The sequence below is a fragment of the Ranitomeya imitator genome, unplaced genomic scaffold, assembly GCF_032444005.1.
Source record: "Ranitomeya imitator isolate aRanImi1 unplaced genomic scaffold, aRanImi1.pri SCAFFOLD_938, whole genome shotgun sequence".
NCBI classification, from domain to species: Eukaryota; Metazoa; Chordata; class Amphibia; order Anura; family Dendrobatidae; genus Ranitomeya; species Ranitomeya imitator.
In genome coordinates this window covers 77,325-93,895 of record NW_027194926.1, presented here as the reverse complement: position 1 = coordinate 93,895, position 16,571 = coordinate 77,325, and the positions used below count along the sequence as shown (strand labels likewise).

General features: G+C 46.0%; 1 long non-coding RNA gene across 1 annotated transcript; it reads right to left on the bottom strand.

Annotated features, from left to right (window-relative positions):
• Nucleotides 1-1,066: 1,066 nt before the first annotated feature.
• On the bottom strand, nt 1,067-16,385 carry LOC138656655 (uncharacterized). Its single transcript, XR_011316957.1, has 3 exons — nt 13,418-16,385; nt 1,538-1,654; nt 1,067-1,165 (listed from the first exon to the last, which is right to left on the bottom strand). It is a non-coding gene; the product is annotated as an uncharacterized lncRNA (long non-coding RNA).
• Between the last annotated feature and the right edge of the window lie 186 nt (nt 16,386-16,571).

The window sequence follows — 16,571 nt, the reverse complement described above, 5'->3', positions numbered from 1 at the left end:
AATGATCCCTGACCTCACAAGTATGATGGCTGACAATGATCCCTGACCTCACATGTGTGATGGCTGACAATGATCCCTGACCTCACATGTATGATGGCTGACAATAATCCCTGACCTCAAATGTATGATGGCTGACAATGATCCCTGACCTCACATGTATGATGGCTGACAATGATCCCTGACCTCACATGTATGATGGCTGACAATGATCCCTGACCTCACATGTGTGATGGCTGACAATGATCCCTGACCTCACATGTGTGATGGCTGACAATGATCCCTGACCTCACATGTATGATGGCTGACAATGATCCCTGACCTCAAATGTATGATGGCTGACAATGATCCCTGACCTCACATGTATGATGGCTGACAATGATCCCTGACCTCACATGTATGATGGCTGACAATGATCCCTGACCTCACAAGTATGATGGCTGACAATGATCCCTGACCTCACATGTGTGATGGCTGACAATGATCCCTGACCTCACATGTATGATGGCTGACAATAATCCCTGACCTCAAATGTATGATGGCTGACAATGATCCCTGACCTCACATGTATGATGGCTGACAATGATCCCTGACCTCACATGTATGATGGCTGACAATGATCCCTGACCTCACAAGTATGATGGCTGACAATGATCCCTGACCTCACATGTATGATGGCTGACAATGATCCCTGACCTCACATGTATGATGGCTGACAATGATCCCTGACCTCACATGTATGATGCCTGACAATGATCCCTGACCTCACATGTATGATGGCTGACAATGATCCCTGACCTCACTTGTATGATGGCTGACAATGATCCCTGACCTCACATGTATGATGGCTGACAATGATCCCTGACCTCACATGTATGATGGCTGACAATGATCCCTGACCTCACATGTATGATGGCTGACAATGATCCCTGACCTCACATGTATGATGGCTGACAATGATCCCTGACCTCTGTGTGATAATATTCCTCTGCCGTGCAGCCACAGTGACCGCACAGTAGTATGGTGCCATATGGAGTCCCATCACTTACATTATATTTACTTCTGTTCTCACAGGTTCCGTCTTCCGCCGGATCTTATCATCCCACCGGCGCGGATTATCCAGGGCTGCTCGAGCATTTGCTTGTTGCGCCTGTTGCCCTAAAACCATCTGAAAGACAAGAAGTCCAGCAGATCCACCATCACTGCTTCTACTGATCACCTGGCATCTGACCCCGGCTGACTCCCTGACTATGATTGTCTCTACTGATTCTGTCCTTTATCCTTCTATCCTATTATTAATTACAAAAAAAAAATTGTCCTTCTATCCTATTATTAATTACCTGTATAGAAGGACCTTCACATTCTTCTACTGATCACCTGGCATCTGACCCCGGCTGACTCCCTGACTATGATTGTGTCTACTGGTTCTGTTCCTAGTTTTACCCCTCCCTTATCCTTCCATCCTATTATTAGTTATATGGGCAGCACGGTGGCTCAGTGGTTAGCACAGCAGCCTTGCAGCGCTGGGTTCAAATCCCACCTTGGACAACATCTGCAAAGAGTCTGTATGTTCTCTCCGTGTTTGCGTGGGTTTCCTCCGGGTTCTCAGGTTTCCTCCCACATTCCAAAGACATACTGATAGGGAATTTAGCACTATCTAAAAATAAAGATTATTATTAATTACAATAAAAAATAAATAAAAATACTTCTAGGTTTACTTACATTTTTTTCACATTTATCAAACGTAACTATGTATTCTGTTAACTGATAACATTCAGTCTTTATACAGATAGTGGCCGGTGGCCGGACCTTATTCTACAAACACTTATTACCTTTTGTGTCCAACACTCAGTGTCTGACATTGAACCTGGAACCTCTGAATGGTGAAACACCATGGAATAGCGACATCATTGTATTATTAGTATATAAAATACATCACAGTTTTACTTTTATGTTTTATGATATTGATCAGTTAAATGTTTTTAGTTCGTGTTTCCTCATTTTTCTCAATGACTCTCCCTAGACTGTGGTCATGTTTCAGGGGGCAGTAATAAGGCTATGGATGTGCCCGATATTCAGGGATCGTTTACTGTGAGGCTTTAGTCTATGGCCTTATACCCTGACATAGTCGTCCTAACTAGATCGTTAGACTGGCTCCATCATCGCCCTCTAAACTGTGGATAGAATTGGTATTAAAAAAAAAACAACAACTTTGCTCACACACCGCCTGCTGAGATTTTCTGACAGCACTACCAAAACATACAATGAATAAATAACAGGACCAAGCAAAATGGATAACAACATATTGCACTACATCTCTTTTCATTATTAACACTTTTTTATGACATTTATTACCTTATACCCAGAACATAGATTAATAACAGCATAGGGAGGGAGAGTGGACAACTCTAATGTACAGTTGTGGCCAAAAGTACTGACACCCAGTGGCGTAGGAAGGAGGGTGCAGGGGGGGGGGGGGGGTGTGAGGCGGGTCCGACCCAGAGAGGAGGAGGAGGAGGAAGAAAAAAAAATAGAGACGCGGGCCCTTTAAATCTTCGGGCGGCGCCGACCGCCGCCACGACTAGGGCCCCCCCCCTGATGCCAGCGCTGGCATTGGTCCCCCCGTTCTAATACTCACCTCTCCTGGTTCCTGCGGCAGCTGCAGTGTCCTCAGCGCCCTCTGACTCTGCGACGTCTCAGGGCAGGGGGTGCGATGACGTCATCACTGCACACTTAGCCTCTCTGTCCTGAGCGTTGCAGAGCCAGAGAGACGCTGAGTGCACCGGACCTGCGCTGGGAACGGAAGAGGTGAGGATTTTACTTTTTTTTTTCTTTATGTCTGACTCAGACACACTGGAGGTAATATGCTGGACACACTGGGGCAGATAGATTGCTGGGCACACTGTCTGGGGGCAATGCTGGACACACTGGGGCAATGCTGGAGACCCTGGGGCAGATTGCTGGACACACTGGAGCAATGCAGGACACTGGGGCAGATTGCTGGACACACTGGAGCAATGCTGGAGACCCTGGGGCAGATTGCTGGACACACTGGGGCAATGCAGGACACTGGGGCAGATTGCTGGACCCTGGGGCAGATTGCTAGACACACTGGAGCAATGCTGGAGGCCCTGGGGCAGATTGCTGGACACTGGGGGCAATGCTGGACACACTGGGGGCAATGCTGGACACTGGGGCAGATTGCTGGACACACTGGAGCAATGCAGGACACTGGGGCAGATTGCTGGACACTGGGGCAGATTGCTGGACACACTGGAGCAATGCTGGATACTGGGGCAGATTGCTGGACACACTGGGGCAGATTGCTGGACACACTGGAGCAATGCTGGATACTGGGGCAGATTGCTGGACACACTGGAGCAATGCTGGAGACCCTGGGGCAGATTGCTGGACACACTGGGGCAATGCAGGACACTGGGGCAGATTGCTGGACACTGGGGGCAATGCTGGACACTGGGGCAGATTGCTGGACACACTGGGGGCAATGCTGGACACTGGGGCAGATTGCTGGACACTGGGGCAGATTGCTGGACACTGGGGCAGATTGCTGGACACACTGGGGGTAATATGCTGGACACTGGGGCAGATTGCTGGACACACTGGGGGTAATATGCTGGACACACTGGGGCAGATTGCTGGACACTGGGGGCAATGCTGGACACACTGGGGCAGATTGCTGGACACTGGGGCAGATTGCTGGACACTGGGGCAGATTCCTGGACACACTGGGGCAATGCTGGACACTGGGGCAGATTGCTGGACACTGGGGCAGATTGCTGGACACTGGGGCAGATTGCTGGACACACTGGGGGTAATATGCTGGACACTGGGGCAGATTGCTGGACACTGGGGCAGATTCCTGGACACACTGGGGCAGATTCCTGGACACACTGGGGCAATGCTGGACACTGGGGCAGATTGCTGGACACTGGGGCAGATTGCTGGACACACTGGGGGTAATATGCTGGACACTGGGGCAGATTGCTGGACACACTGGGGCAGATTGCTGGACACTGGGGGCAATGCTGGACACACTGGGGCAGATTGCTGGACACTGGGGCAGATTGCTGGACACTGGGGCAGATTCCTGGACACACTGGGGCAATGCTGGATACTGGGGCAGATTGCTGGACACTGGGGCAGATTGCTGGACACACTGGGGGTAATATGCTGGACACTGGGGCAGATTGCTGGACACACTGGGGGTAATATGCTGGACACTGGGGCAGATTGCTGGACACACTGGGGGTAATATGCTGGACACTGGGGCAGATTGCTGGACACACTGGGGGTAATATGCTGGACACTGGGGCAGATTGCTGGACACAATGGGGCAATGCTGGAGACACTGGGGCAGATTGCTGGACACACTGGGGGTAATATGCTGGACACTGGGGCAGATTGCTGGACACACTGGGGCAATGCTGGACACTGGGGGTAATATGCTGGACACTGGGGCAGATTGCTGGACACACTGGGGCAATGCTGGAGACACTGGGGCAGATTGCTGGACACACTGGGGGTAATATGCTGGACACTGGGGCAGATTGCTGGACACACTGGGGGTAATATGCTGGACACTGGGGCAGATTGCTGGACACACTGGGGGTAATATGCTGGACACTGGGGCAGATTGCTGGACACACTGGGGCAATGCTGGACACTGGGGCAGATTGCTGGACACACTGGGGCAATGCTGGAGACCCTGGGACAGATTGCTGGACACACTGGGGGCAATGCTGGAGACACTGGGGTAGATTGCTGGACACACTGGGGGTAATATGCTGGACACTGGGGCAGATTGCTGGACACACTGGGGCAATGCTGGACACTGGGGCAATGCTGGACACTGGGGCAGATTGCTGGACACACTGGGGTAATGCTGGAGACCCTGGGGCAGACTGGGGGCAATGCTGGAGACACTGGGACAGATTGCGGACACACTGGGGGTAATATGCTGGACACTGGGGCAGATTGCTGGACACACTGGGGCAATGCTGGACACTGGGGCAGATTGCTGGACACACTGGGGCAGATTGCTGGACACACTGGGGCAGATTGCTGGACACACTGGGGCAATATGCTGGACAAACTGGGGCAGATTGCTGGACACACTGGGGGCAATGCTGGAGACACTGGGGCAGATTGCTGGACACACTGGGGGTAATATGCTGGACACTGGGGCAGATTGCTGGCCACACTGGGGCAATGCTGGACACTGCGGCAGATTGCTGGACACACTGGGGCAATGCTGGACACACTGGGGCAGATTGCTGGACACACTGGGGCAATGCTGGACACACTGGGGCAGATTGCTGGACACCCTGGGGGCAATGCTGGACACTGGGGCAGATTGCTGAACACACTGGGGGCAATGCTGGACACACTGGGGGAAATGCTGGACACACTGGGGGTAATATGCTGGACACATTGGGGCAAAGTGCCGGACACACTGGGGCAGATTGCTGGACACACTGTCCGGGGGCAATACTGGACACACTGGGGCAATATGCTTGACATACTGGGGCAATATGCTGGACATACTGGGGCAGATTGCTGGACACACTGGGGCAATATGCTTGACATACTGGGGTAGATTGCTGGACACTGGGGCAAGATGCTGGACATACTGGGGCAGGTTGCTGGACACACTGGGGGTAATATGCTGGACACACTGGGGCAGATTGCTGGACACACTGGGGGCAGGACTGGAGGCATGGGCAGAATGTAGATACGGGGCATGATTGGAGACACGGGGCAGAATGAAAGACATGGGGCAGGATGGATACGATGGAGACAGATGGGGCAGGATGGGGAGATCATATGGGGCAGGATGGATACTCATGAGGGCAGGATGCGAGAACATATGGCTGGAGCCAGGAATGAGATACACGGGGCCAGGATGGGGAATATTATTACCATAGGGGCTAATTAAGGGATATTATTACTGCAGTGATGTATATATTTTATTTTTTGAGTATACTGTTTTAAATGGGGGGGCGGTCCGGTTACTGTGCAGAGTGACACTATATCACCTTTTTTTCTTCATGTGGTGTAATGTAGAAGTTGTGAAAAATTAAGTAATGTGTTCTGCAAGCGGAGCTTGAGATAACTGTGTTATTTCGTGCAGAAACGAGCCCTGGCTGGAAGAAATGATGGCGGTCTGTGCTGGATGAAAGATGAAGGACTTCACCTAGAGACGTCACTGGTGAGTCACTGTTACCTTTACACTGACACTATACACTGTATACTATATACAGAGGTCCTGTGTATAATGTCACCAGTGCTCACTGTATTACCTGTACATTATATACAGAGCTCCTGTGTATAACACCACCAGTGATCTCTGTATTACCTATACATTATATACAGAGCTCCTGTGTATAACACCACCAGTAATCTCTGTATTACCTCTACACAGACACTGCATACTAAGTACAGATCTCCTGTGAATACTGGCACTTATGGTGATAGTATTGTGTTTTTTTTTTATTATTACTGATCAGTAATAATAATAAAATAATAATCTTTATTTTTATATAGCGCTAACATATTCCACAGCGCTTTACAGTTTTGCACACATTATCATCACTGTCCCCGATTGGGCTCACAATCTAGAATTCCTATCAGTATGTCTTTGGAATGTGGGAGGAAACCGGAGTGCCCGGAGGAAACCCACGCAAACACGGAGAGAACATACAAACTCTTTGCAGATGTTGTCCTGGGTGGGACTAGAACCCAGGACTCCAGCGCTGCAAGGCTGTAGTGCTAACCACTGCGCCACCGTGCTGCCCAGTATTGTAGTATTCAGTCACTATGTGGTGGTAATATGTGGTCTGGAAATGGTGTTGTGGTATTTGTCCCTTGTATGTGCTATTTGGTCACCAAGTGGTGGTAATATGTGATCTGGTCATGGTGTGGCGGTATTTGTCCCTTATATGTAGTATTATTCGGTCACTATGTGGTGTGGTCTGGTCATGGTGTGGTGGTATTTCTTCCTGTATGTGGTGGTATTGGTCTTGGTATGGTGGATTGTGTTGTGTATGGCGGTCATTTGTGCTCTCTGATATTAATTAGGAGAAGATTGTTTATTTCCAATAGAGTTTTAATGCTTTGTACACAGCGGCAGAGATGCACTTACAGGGGGTTTCCTGTGGAAAAAAGTAATCACCTCTCCACAGGATAAGTGATAACGTATTGATTGGTGGGGGTCTGACTGCTTGGACCCATTCAGCAAAATGTGGAACTGTTTATCCCCATTAGACTGGAGTAGCAAGTCCGACTAGATCACTGATCCATTCATTCACTCTGTGGCTGCACTTGTTTTTTTCTGGAAGCCCCAAAGAGAATGAATGGAGCTGCGGTCAGAAATCCCACCTGCCGCTGCATTTTAAAATAGTGATAAAAGTGTCCTGTCAGGGATAAAAATTCCCCATTCTTCCGATCGGTGCAGTTTCTAATGGTCGGATCTAAGCGATCACCTATCCTGTGGAGCCCATGGATGGGTGATAACTTGTTTTAACCAAGAACCCCATTAATGTAAACTACCGTAATTATACATCCCAGTTATTGGGGCACATGGTAGATGTGCAGCAGCCGCCGGTGTTTTACAGCTGATGCTCCACTATAATGACAGATAATTGCATATAGCTGTAGGGTGGGCCCCTAGAGTCCATTCCTCTGGTGGGCCCCAGACACCCCAGTCCGACTGTCACCCCCTCCAGCCGTTATAAACTAAAAGAGCCACCTTGTGCAGCAGTGATGCTGTATTCTAACAAGGTGGCTCTTTTAGTTTTAGGTGCATGTATTACCAAAATAAAGCGTTTTATATTTTCGCCAAAATACCTGTCTTTATCCACGGAGGCAGGTCCTCACCCCCCTGCTTGTAACACCACATTGCCGTCACTCAAATCTTCAGGGGCTCCGGGCGCCACCCCCTCCGTGCTGTTTACCCATGAAATCCGGCGCCTGCGCTGTGTATCACTGTCTGGTGCAGGCGCAGAGAGCTCTGGCCGTCTGACGTCACAGCCAGGCTTGCAGACTGCGCCTGTGTGGCCGCCCTGCTTGTGAATCCCAGCCCCGCACTCTGCATAATGCATAACACACTGCGGGGCTGGGTTTACCAAGGTGGGTGGCCGCACTCGCCGCACAGGCGCAGTCTGCAAGCCTAGCTGTGACATCAGATGGCCAGAGCTCTCTGCGCCTGTACCAAACAGAGATACACAGCGCAGGCGCCGGATTTCATGGGTAAACAGCGCTGAAGGGGCGGTGCCCGGCGTTGAGTGACGGCAATGGGGGGGGGGCGCCAAACTCGGGAACAGCCCCGGGCGGCAAAAGCGCTAGCTACGCCAGTGCTGACACCCCTGCAATTCTGTCAGATAATACTCGATTTCTTCCTGAAAATGATTGCAATCACAAATTCTTTGGTATTATTATCTTCATTTAATTTGTCTTAAATGAAAAAACACAAAAAGAATTGTCCTAAAGCCAAATTGGATATAATTCCACACCAAACATAAAAAAGGAGGTGGACAAAAGTATTGGCACTGTTACAAAAATCATGTGATGCTTCTCTAATTAGTGTAATTAAAAGCACCTGTAACTTACCTGTGGCACCTAACAGGTGTTGGCAATAACTAAATCACACTTGCAGCCAGTTGACATGGATTAAAGTTGACTCAACCTCTGTCCTGTGTCCTTGTGTGTACCACATTGAGCATGGAGAAAAGAAAGAAGACCAAAGAACTGTCTGAGGACTTGAGAAACCAAATTGTGAGGAAGCATGAGCAATCTCAAGGCTACAAGTCCATCTCCAAAGACCTGAATGTTCCTGTGTCTACCGTGCGCAGTGTCATCAAGAAGTGTAAAGCCCATGTCACTGTGGCTAACCTCCCTAGATGTGGACGGAAAAGGAAAATTGACAAGAGATTTCAACGCAAGATTGTGCGGATGTTGGATAAAGATCCTCAACTAACATCTAAACAAGTTCAAGCTGCCCTGCAGTCCGAGGGTACAAAAGTAAAGGGCAGTATGGTAGGAGACCCAGGAAGACCCCACTTCTTACCCCGAGACATAAAAAAGCCAGGCTGGAGTTTGCCAAAACTTACCTGAGAAAGCCTAAAACGTTTTGGAAGAATGTTCTCTGGTCAGATGAGACAAAAGTAGAGCTTTTTGGGCAAAGGCATCAATGTCACGATTCACACCGTGACCGTCACGGATCGGGGTGTCTTTAGGCCAACAGACGGCTATCACATGTGAAGGGTGGCTTATCTTAGTTATTCCTCCACTTCTACAATGTGATGAAAACACACACAAGGCTATTGACCTCTTAGTTTACCGCAGGGGCTTATTTTAGTTATCCCACTGCTCTGCAATAGAACACGAACTGCAGGGATTTATGTATATCCCGCTTTACAGTTCCGCTTGCAAACTTGCAGCTCTCTGGCGCCCCCTTACCCTCAGGTCAGATTAGGTACTGCACCTAGGGTAATTAGTTGCCAGAAAGGCTGCCTGCTAGGTACTGGCTATTGGGCACGCTGCAGCAAGGCGATATAACTACTCCCACTCAGGCAGGAACAATAATTATCAACGCCGCCGTCGCTATGACAACTCCCAAAAGCACAAAACAAGGTATTCTGCCATTAGCTTCAATTAAACGGGTCCGAAGCTAACCCAAAACAGTAACGTAATTCCCTTCAGAAGACTTAGGGTACATTTTAGAGCAGGAAGAACAAAACTAGTAGTTTAAATATTTTACTCCGAAAGATTAGGCAGTGTTTATCAAAATATTACAAGGATGTTACAAATGAGACAATTGAAAATATGTACAAGGGTAATTATAAAATAACAGGGATTAAATGAGAAGTTAACACTTACATGTGTTCAGGTCATTTCAGGCAAAACCAGGCTAGTGGGCGGAGCTCCAAATATCCCAGTTCATCAGGGAGCTGGCAGTAAGAGCTCCTCAGGTAAGACTGAAGGCTGGGTTAAGTGTAGAGACTTATAAACTGCAGCCTCGTGACATCACTAAAGGGCTGGTTAATGAAATGTACTGAGGTCAGAGATATTTATGTTCTTAGACTACAACAACAGGTGGCTTTGCAGGATTGGTCACCTGCAGTTTAAAGCCACACCCTGCTCACACACAAGCTTCAAGTTACCCAGTGTCTGCCCTAGGGCTGGTTTGTTGTATTCAGTGGGGGAGAGAGAGAGAGAGAGAGGGGTCACAGCTGCCATATGCTTTCAGGACCATGGTCAGATGTGCAAAAATCCCTCAGCTATGGTTTTTTGCATTATCGTGTCAATCAACATAGAGTTTACAGGAGAAAAAAAAGAGGCAAAGAAAAGAACACGGTCCCTACAGTCAAACATGGCGGAGGTTCCCTGATGTTTTGGGGTTGCTTTGCTGCCTCTGGCATTGAATAGCTTGACCGTGTGCATGGTATTATGAAGTCTGAAAACTACCAACAAATTTTACAACATAATGTAGGGCCCAGTGTGAGAAAGCTGGGTCTCCCTCAGAGGTCATGGGTCTTCCAGCAGGACAATGACCCAAAACACACTTCAAAAAGCACTAGAAAATGGTTTGAGAGAAAGCACTGGAGACTTCTAAGGTGGCCAGCAATGAGTCCAGACCTGAATCCCATAGAACACCTGTGGAGAGATCTAAAAATGGCAGTTTGGAGAAGGCACCCTTCAAATATCAGGGACCTGGAGCAGTTTGCCAAAGAAGAATGGTCTAAAATTCCAGCAGAGCATTGTAAGAAACTCATTGATGGTTACCAGAAGCGGTTGGTCGCAGTTATTTTGGCTAAAGGTTGTGCAACCAAGTATTAGGCTGAGGGTGCCAATACTTTTGTCTGGCCCATTTTTGGAGTTTTGTGTGAAATTATCAATGTTTTGCTTTTTGCTTCATTCTCTTTTATGTTTTTTTTCATTTAAGACAAATTAATTGCGAGGGATGGCCTCACATTTCATCCGCTTTTCGCCAGATCCGTCGAAAATAGTTTATCCAGCACCCGGAGAAAACCGACATAGTAACTTTTTTTGTGTCCGTCGAAAAAACGGACAGCGACGGATTCGGCGACTGATCCCGTTTTTTAACTGAGCATGCTCCGATTTTTTTAGGATCCAATTAGCTGGATCAGCTAGTCAGATCCGGCAAAAATAAACATCTGTCGCATCAGTTTTTCACAATCTGCGACGGATCCGTTTTTTTCACAATTCGATGGATTGTGATGGATGGCAAAAAACTGATGTGTGAAAGCAGCCTAAGAGGGAGTCACGCATCCCTATTATCTGTTTTTCACCACTTTAACCCCTCTCTGACCTTAGATGTACTATCCCGTCGAGGTGACCTGGGCCTATCTGACCCTCGACGGGATAGTACGTCATAGCGATCGGCCGCGCTCACGGGGGGAGCGCGGCCGATCGTGGCCGGGTGTCAACTGACTATCGCAGCTGACGTCCTGCAGGGAGGTGGCTTCACAGCGCCTGCTCGGAGCAGGCGCCGGGAAGCCTCCAGGAGTGCACGTCAGATCGCTGATCTGACACAGTGCACAGCAAAGTGTCAGATCAGCGATCTTACACTATAACATGATGCCCCTTCTGGGGCAATGTTATAGTGTAAAAAAAAAATATATTCACATGTGTAAAAAAAATTTTAAAAAAATTCCTAAAAAATATATATAAGCTTGAGAAAGGATACCATATCCGAAACGTTGCCACGCCGTTCAGGCATTAAAGCCCGTTTTTGTTTAATTTTTGTGCTGTTTTCCTTTTTTTATCTCTATTATTGGAAGCCATTTGAACATTGGTTGGGAAAGCGCTGCACGACAACTGCGGTAATACGTGATGCTGTTCCAATTCTGACTAATACATATATATATATATATATATGCGTCCGTAACGTCCCGACCTGTAAAACTGTCCCGCTAATTACCCCCTTCAGTGAACACTGTAAAATAAAAAAAAAAAACAAGGCAAAACACAACGCTTTATTATCATACCGCCAAACAAAAAGTGGAATAACACGCGATCAAAAAGACGGATATAAATAACCATGGTACCGCTGAAAGCGTCATCTTGTCCCACAAAAAACGAGCCACCATTCAGCATCATCAGCGAAAAAATAAATAAGTTATAGTCCTGAGAATAAAGCGATGCAAAAATAATTATTTTTTCTATACCATAGTTTTTATCATATAAGCGCCAAAACCTAAAAATAAAAAGATATAAATGAGGTATCGCTGTAATCGTACTGACCCGAAGAATAAAACTTCTTTATCCATTTTACCAAACGCGGAACGGTATAAACGCCTCCCCCAAAAGAAATTCATGAATAGCTGGTTTTTGGTCATTCTGCCTCACAAAAATCTGAATAAAAAGCGATCAAAAAATGTCACATGCCCGAAAATGTTACCAATAAAAACGTCAACTCATCCCGCAAAAAACAAGACCTCACATGACTCTGTGGACCAAAATATGGAAAAATTATAGCTCTCAAAATGTGGTAACGCAAAAAATATTTTTTGCAATAAAAAGCGTCTTTCAGTGTGTGACGGCTGCCAATCATAAAAATCCGCTAAAAAACCCGCTATAAAAGTAAGTCAAACCCCCCTTCATCACCCCCTTAGTTAGGGAAAAATTTAAAAAATGTATTTATTTCCATTTTACCGTTAGGGTTAGGGTTAAGGTTAGGGCTAGGGTTAGGGCTGGGGCTAGGGTTAAGGCTACAGTTAGGGTTGGGGCTAAAGTTAGGGTTAGGGTTGGGGCTAAAGTTAGGGTTTGGATTACATTTACGGTTGGGAATAGGGTTGGGATTAGGGTTAGGGGTGTGTCAAGGTTAGGGGTGTGGTTAGGGTTACCGTTGGGATTAGGGATAGGGATGTGTTTGGATTAGGGTTTCAGTTATAATTGGGGGGTTTCCACTGTTTAGGCACATCAAGGGCTCTCCAAACGCGACATGGCGTCTGATCTCAATTCCAGCCAATTCTGCGTTGAAAAAGTAAAACAGTGCTCCTTCTCTTCCGAGCTCTCCTGTGGGCCCAAACAGGGGTTTACCCCAAAATATGGGGTATCAGCTACTCAGGACACATTAAACAACAACTTTTGTGGTCCAACTTCTCCTGTTACCCTAGGGAAAATACAAAACTGGGGGCTAAAAAATAATTTTTTGTGGAAAAAAAAAAAGATTTTTTATTTTCACGGCTCTGTTTTATAACTGTAGTGAAACACTTAGGGGTTCAAAGTGCTCACCACACATCTAGATTAGTTCCTTAGGGGGTCTACTTTCCAAAATGGTGTCACTTGTGGGGGGTTTCAATATTTAGGCACATCAGTGGCTCTCTAAACGCAACATGGCATCCCATCTCAATTCCTGTCAAACAGCACTCCTTACCTTCCGAGCTCTCCCATACGCCCAAACAGTGGTTTTCCCCCACATATGGGGTATCAGCGTACTCAGGATAAATTGTACAACAACTTTTGGGGTCCAATTTCTTCTCCTACCCTTGGGAAAATAAAAAATTGGGGGCAAAAAGATAATTTTTGTGAAAAAATATGATTTTTTATTTTAACGGCTCAGCATTATAAACTTCTGTGAATCACTTATTGGGTCAAAGTACTCACCATGCATCTAGATAAGTTCCTTAGGGGGTCTACTTTCCAAAATGGTGTCACTTGTGGGGGATTTCAATGTTTAGGCACATCAGGGGCTCTCCAAACACAACATGGCGTCCCATCTCAATTCCAGTCAATTTTGCATTGAAAAGTCAAATTGCCCTCCTTCCCTTCCGAGCTCTACAATGCGCCCAAACAATGTTTTACCCCCACATATGGGGTATCGGCGTACTCAGGACAAATTGTACAACAACTTTTGGGGTCCAATTTCTCCTGTTACCCTTGGTAAAATAAAACTAATTGGAGTTGAAGTAAATTTTTTGTGAAAAAAAGTTAAAATGTTCATTTTTATTTAAACATTCCAAAAATTCCTGTGAAACCCCTGAAGGGTTAATGAACTTCTTGAATGTGGTTTTGAGCACCTTGAGGGGTGCAGTTTTTAGAATGGTGTCACACTTGGTTATTTTCTATCATATAGACCCCTCAAAATGACTTCAAATGAGATGTGGTCCCTAAAAAAAAAAAATGGTGTTGTAAAAATGAGAAATTGCTGGTCAACTTTTAACCCTTATAACTCCCTAAAAAAAATGTTGGTTCCAAAATTGTGCTGATGTAAAGTAGACATGTGGGAAATGTTACTTATTAAGTATCTTGTGTGACATATCTCTGTGATTTAAGGGCATAAAAATTCAAAGTTGGAAAATTGCGAAATTTCAAAATTTCTTCTGCCCCCTGGACCTCTATTAGGATGGGTATTTTTGGTCATGTTCTATTGGTATAGCTGCTTCTAGCCTGGAGCATTCTGCCCTATGTAGTGGGCCTTATTCTTCTATATGCTGCGTACATTGTGTATTGGGGCTGTATCGATATATAGTGGGGCTCTGGATAGCTTCACCAGGTCCAGATAGTCCCTAAGAACAGTACCAGTCTGTTTTCCTCAGGTTTACATGCCCAGGCTGAGGACTATTACAACATTCAGTCTAATTTCTTAGCATATGGGACAAATGCCAACCCCCATAAATGAACTTCAGCATTAGAGGCTGATCACCTCTTGGCTGTCTATACATCTGATATATATGTGGGGGCGTTTAAAGTGATTTACTTCACTAATCCTAGATACTGTGTACCTTTTCTATCTAGCCCTTGGTCACTATCTGTCCATAAGGGATACATTCGTCGTCTATACATCTACATATTGGTCTTTATTTGCCTATATGGACATATTTGTTGTATATGGTATACATCTGGGATATTTGCTAGATTTATTTCTATAGCTACCATCTGGCCTCATAACAGGACCACATATTCTTGTACTAGTGCCTATGACTGTGTGCTGGGAACTGGGCCAGGCATATATACTTATTTTCACTTTGTACTGATATGCTATGCTATGTACTGTTTTGTCACCTGTCCGAATGTGTTTCTAGAGCAGCTGTACCTTTGATCTAACAATCATTTTGTCATTTGTACTCCTATCATATACTATATATCATGTGTCCAGGGGGAGGTTCCTTATAGGAATCTATGATGTTATTTTTGTCTCTTTTAAATGTTTTTAAATTGTAGTGTGTTGTTTTGTGTCTTTTTGGTCGACATAATAAAGTATTTGAAGTTATTATTTTTAATACACTTTCGTTATTGTGTGGTGGTCCCCTTTATATAGCATGACATCTTTTTCTTGGTGTTTATGGATCTTACTGTAGGTCATGCTGTGGGTTGAACCCCTGTCTTTTGTGATTATATTAGATGGAGCCCTCCACCTCTGTTTTGAATATCTCTGTGATTTAGTTGCATAAAAATTCAAAGTTGGATAATTGCGAAATTTTTGCCAAATTTTCATTTTATATATATATATATATATTTGATATATCAATATCAAAGAAATGTTACCACTATCATGAAGTACAATATGTCTCGAGAAAACAATGTCAGAATCACCGGGATCCGTTGAAGCGTTCCAGAGTTATGACCTTATAAAAGGACAGTGGTCAGAATTGTAAAAATTGGCCCGGTCATTAACGTGCAAACCACCCTTGGGGGTAAAGGGGTTAACACAAAAAGATCCATTATCCATTGTAATATAGTTGTGCACCAAATAGCTCAACCTCTGTTTTGAAGGTGGGATCGACTCTTTGATTCTAAGCGCCCCCAAAGATCAGAAAACAAAAATAGCCAAAAAAAGAACATTTCTCTCTCGCCAGCTCTGATCAGAAGTGATGAGCTAAGAACAGAGCGCACAGTCAGTCCACATTGTAAGGAGAAAGTGAGCAATCAGAGACCAGTCCCGCCATCGCAAGTGATGTCATTTGTAGGGGTGGCGCTGGCCTCTGCTCGCTCATTCTTTACTGACACTGTACAATGACAGTGCGCTCTAAAGCCGGCTTGTCGCTTTTGATCAGAGCTTATTAAAAAGTGCATTGTCACTGTGTGCTGAGAAGAACAGTTCATATTGACAAGAATCTACTGAGCATCTGTTGGAATGGACATTTGATGTATGCTGAGTAGAGCAGGTGTCAACAGGTAACAGGATGCAGTAACAGACAGCAGGCAGAGCAAGAGTTAACAGGTTTATTAACAGGGGTATACGCCACGCAGGGAGGTAATGAACTAAGCAGGATGTATAGGGGGTTGTTATTGGCAAGATATGGATACGGGGCGAGGTAACAGGTTAAGCAACTATTAATAAAAGGGTAAACTTATCAGTCCGCCGGCTTCCTGGCTGCAGAGCCTTTAAAGGGAACCTGTCACCTGAATTTGGCGGGACCGGTTTTGGGTCATATGGGCGGAGTTTTTGGGTGTTTGATTCACCCTTTCCCTACCCGCTGGCTGCATGCTGGCTGAAATATTGGATTGAAGTTCATTATCTATCCTCCGTAGTACACGCCTGCATAAGGCAATCTTGCCTTGTGCAGGTGTGTACTACGGAGGACATA